This window comes from Mastomys coucha, unplaced genomic scaffold (assembly GCF_008632895.1).
Source record: "Mastomys coucha isolate ucsf_1 unplaced genomic scaffold, UCSF_Mcou_1 pScaffold7, whole genome shotgun sequence".
Taxonomy (NCBI): Eukaryota; Metazoa; Chordata; class Mammalia; order Rodentia; family Muridae; genus Mastomys; species Mastomys coucha.
In genome coordinates, this window is record NW_022196913.1 from 56,903,541 (window position 1) to 56,907,505 (window position 3,965).

Genomic DNA, 3,965 nt, shown 5'->3' on the forward strand with positions numbered 1-3,965 from the left:
GGCTTGAATCCCCAGTGTTTCCACACAGTGTGCCATGCATTAAAAAAAAAAAAAAGTAAAAGAAAATGTGTTCTCTATAAATAGTGGTCTATTTCTCAGCCAGAAGCAATAATGACGTACCACTTGTTGCCACAAGAAAGGAATAGGAGGCCACTCTGTTGAATAAAACCAGCCAGGTTCAGGAAGACAGATGGCACACGTGCTCACTGGTTAGTGGACACTGAGGAGTTGGTTTCATAGAAGAGCGGGGGTTGGGGGTGGAGAATGGTGGTCACTGGAGGTGGGGAAGGAAAGGAGAGAGAACAAGAATCAAATGGGGAACAGACTTGGTGAGAGGAGGAACGAATCTGAGTTTCCCCCTACGAAGCAGGCCAAGGTTTGTCTATCAAGGAAGGACCCATGAAAAATTAACATGGAGAAAGGTCAGAAGTGCCTGCACTTAAGACATGGCTGGTGTTCACAGAAATGGAACTGCTTCCCTTCTGAGAGATCTATTGTGTACGTGTGTCATATGGTGCACCATAAATGGATACAAAGACTGCTTCTTAGTTTAAAAGCAAAAACAAAGAACAAGGAAACAAAAAAACCTCCCTTTGCAGAGCCCAGGCAGTGTCTACCTTCCAAGTGGGCAAAGCTGAGGGTTTCTGACATCCATGTCAAATGGTTCATTAGCACCTTTAACTCCAGCTCCAGGTGGTCCAACGTCCTCTCCTGGCCAACATGGGCACCTAAATTCATATGTACATATACCCCTGCAAGACACATATGTACATGTGATTAAAAATAAACTACCTTTTAAAAGAAGCTGAAAGAGTTCTTATATATACATATATACATATATATATATATATATATATGTATATATATATATATCTCCAACACAGCATGCTAACTGGTGACTGAATCTATAATCTTTTACAGAAAGAATCCCAATGACTGCAACCAGAAATTACATAGTTATCTGAGAAGCCTGAAACAATGCTATGGCTGTTCTCTCAGACGGCCATCTTTTTCCCTAGAAGCCGGCCAACATCTGAGAAAGAGAAACGTGGTAATAATGGAGTATGTGTAAAGACACTGAATTAAAGCAGACGCGTGCAGGGGGCTAAGTCAACAAAAGTGTTTTTACTGTTTCTAATTTATTCTGCTTGATAATTCACCTCATAGAGTTGTTGGTTTTTTCCTGTGGTAAAATATTTACATCCAGCAGAGAATTTATCCATCATTCCAATATAAGCTTAGGTGAAGTTCTCTCTGCATAGAAAATGAATTCTGTGCCTACTGAGCATAGCTGAGGAGTATTCGGAGCCATGTTGGCTTGTAAACACTGTTAGTCTGTGTGTCCCCGCAGGGCTTGGCAGGGTTGGGCAGCGCTGTGCGAGCAGGAAGTGGTGAGCAGAGACACTAATTAGCAGTGGCAGCTCTGTGGGTGTGTGGGTGTGGGCGGGGTCACTCCCCCGCCCTTCCATCTATTTGAAGACACAAAAGAGAGTCCAGTCTAATTCTTGGAACAAGCGCTCGGCTATGACTTTGAAGAGGGGATTTAGTGAGGATGAAGGAGACCCTGTGTGCTCCGCTAAGGAGACCCCATATTCTATTTTGTAGAGTCATCACTGGTGATTTTAAGTTCTCTCGTTTCTAGTCCGGTCTCCCTAGCTCAGCTGCTGCACGGTAGTAATTTCCTTTAGGTCAGACAGACAAGCTAATGACATTGGCAGCTGTGGGGGCCTTGTAAAGAAGCTCATGCCTACAGATCATGAGGCACTTTACAATTTTTATTTTAAAATACTAAATTGAAAATGAACTTGATATCAATGATAGCAACTGTTTCCATTAGCTGGGAAACTCATTTTAAGATTTTGTTGTTGTTGTTGTTCTTGAGCTCAGCAAATTTCTGTGTTTTTCTTTTTTGTACCTAGACGTCCACCCGGATTCCACCTGGATTCGAACATCCCATGCTTATCTCAAGACACTCTGGTTTTCTCTTCTGGAGTGGAAACACTTGTCTCTTCTCCTTCCTTCATAATCTCCTGGTGTGGTTTTATCATGGAGCTCCTTTATTGATAAAGATGCCATGACACCAACGCCTTATTCTAAACTAATAGCCTGCCATTACTTCCCATAGAAGGCAAAAAAAAACCCAAAAAACAAAAAAAGGTATTTAAAACCCAGTTCTTTATTTGAAGCCATTTTCCCTGATGTTGGCATAGTCCTCAGATACGGAAAACACTGGATACTGGTGTCCATACAAAACAGCTCTCACCCCAGAGGGAGTAGGTTTATCCAGGAGTGACTGGAGCCCTGGAACAGGGATTCAGGCGACCCCAAACAACTTCCAACACTTCCTCTCCCCTTCCTCCTCCCTATATTCCTCCCCCCTCCCCATCCTCTACCAGGAATGTTCATGGTCACAGCATTTAATAAGCAAGCTGGTGGGGGCAGCAGGCAGACAAGCTAACCCAAAGGGCATGGGGGGAGGGGGGAATCTGATACAGGCCTTAGATGATGTTACCTGATGATGTTCCTAGCATTTGAGTTGGGAGAAGCTGGTGGTCAGACTCAGGAGATGGGGATCTAGATAGTCGTCAAGGCAAGTGAAGACTGCCCAAGGTAATTTTAATCTCTGGATATGAATCATTCCAATTCTCCACAGCCGTAACATTCTAATCAGTCAATATATAGTCTTTAACTTGTCTGTGGTCACCCCTCGCCAATGCTTGCCCCACTGGCCAGGCATCTGGAGGTAAATGTAAGTCCCAAACGATAAGTCCCGTGGTACTAGGACTCTTAGATCTTAGATCCGAGGACCTAAGAGTCAGGGCCAAAGAGACAGGAAAGCAGTTTTGAGGCAGAAACGGTAGTTTATGGGACAAAGATACCCTGGAGCACAGTACCACCATCAGCATAGTATGATCTGGTTTTTTTTTTTTTTCTTCCCTCCTACCTGAAAAACACTTTCATGGACATATAATACAAGCACTATAATAATGTTAAAAATCATCCAGGAAAGCTTTATCTTCAAGAACACACAAGGGAATGCATTTTCAAAAATCACTTTTATTTATTCTTTGATAATGTCCTACATATATGTGGTGTATCTTGATCAGATACTGTCCAAAGCCCCTTTTGCACTCCCCCTGGACACCTACCTCCTAATACTTCCTCAAACACCTTCATTATGCAAACTTTTTATAATCCATTGGGTTCAATTGGTGATGCCTCCACAAATGCATGTTTGGGACTATCTACCCAGGCAATGTACCAGCAGCAATACCCCAAAAGAAAAAATACCCTCTGTATCCATCAACAGTCAAAAATCCTCAGCTACAGCCTCATGAGCCCCCCTCATCCCTTCTGGAAGGCTGACTGGTCCCCCGGCAGGCCCTGAGCAGGGGCGTTCTGCTGCTGTCACCTCACGTCCTGTCTGGAAGATAGCATTTTGTGGCACTCCTCCCCATCCACCAGGTCATACATTCCTTGCTTCCTCTTCCAAGATGATCCTGGAAACTTGGGGGACATTTGTACAAATGTCCCATTTAGGGCAGAACACACAATGACAGTTTTCTCAGTACTTTGGCCAGTTACAGATCTTTGCATTAACTGAGGCCCACAGGAGGGGGAGGAGCTTGGAGATTGAGGCCACCACTAATGTATGTGTGCATTCATAAGTATTGAGAAGACAGTTTGACATGCTTGCTCAGGAAAACAACAGTGGTAAAGTCTCGCACTCTACCTGACCACAGGACCTGAGACCTGAGCTTCAGGCTTTTGATCTGGCTCCCAGTATCAGACATGAATTCCAGTCTGTGAATCAGGCCTCAAATGTAATCACAAAGAGGTTGGTTAATGAGCCCTTTAATAGACTGTCACTGTCACACCAGTATATACCTCTTACTTATCAGGTTGGCATTGTCACTTGTTGGGTCCATGGCTGTGTGGCACCCTTGGCCTTTGTCCCAGAGCTG

General features: G+C 44.0%; 1 long non-coding RNA gene across 1 annotated transcript; it reads left to right on the forward strand.

Annotated features, from left to right (window-relative positions):
• The first annotated feature begins 921 nt into the window (after positions 1-921).
• LOC116082770 lies at positions 922-2,098 on the forward strand. Its single transcript, XR_004115423.1, has 2 exons — positions 922-1,051; positions 1,920-2,098. It is a non-coding gene; the product is annotated as an uncharacterized LOC116082770 (long non-coding RNA).
• Positions 2,099-3,965: the final 1,867 nt, after the last annotated feature.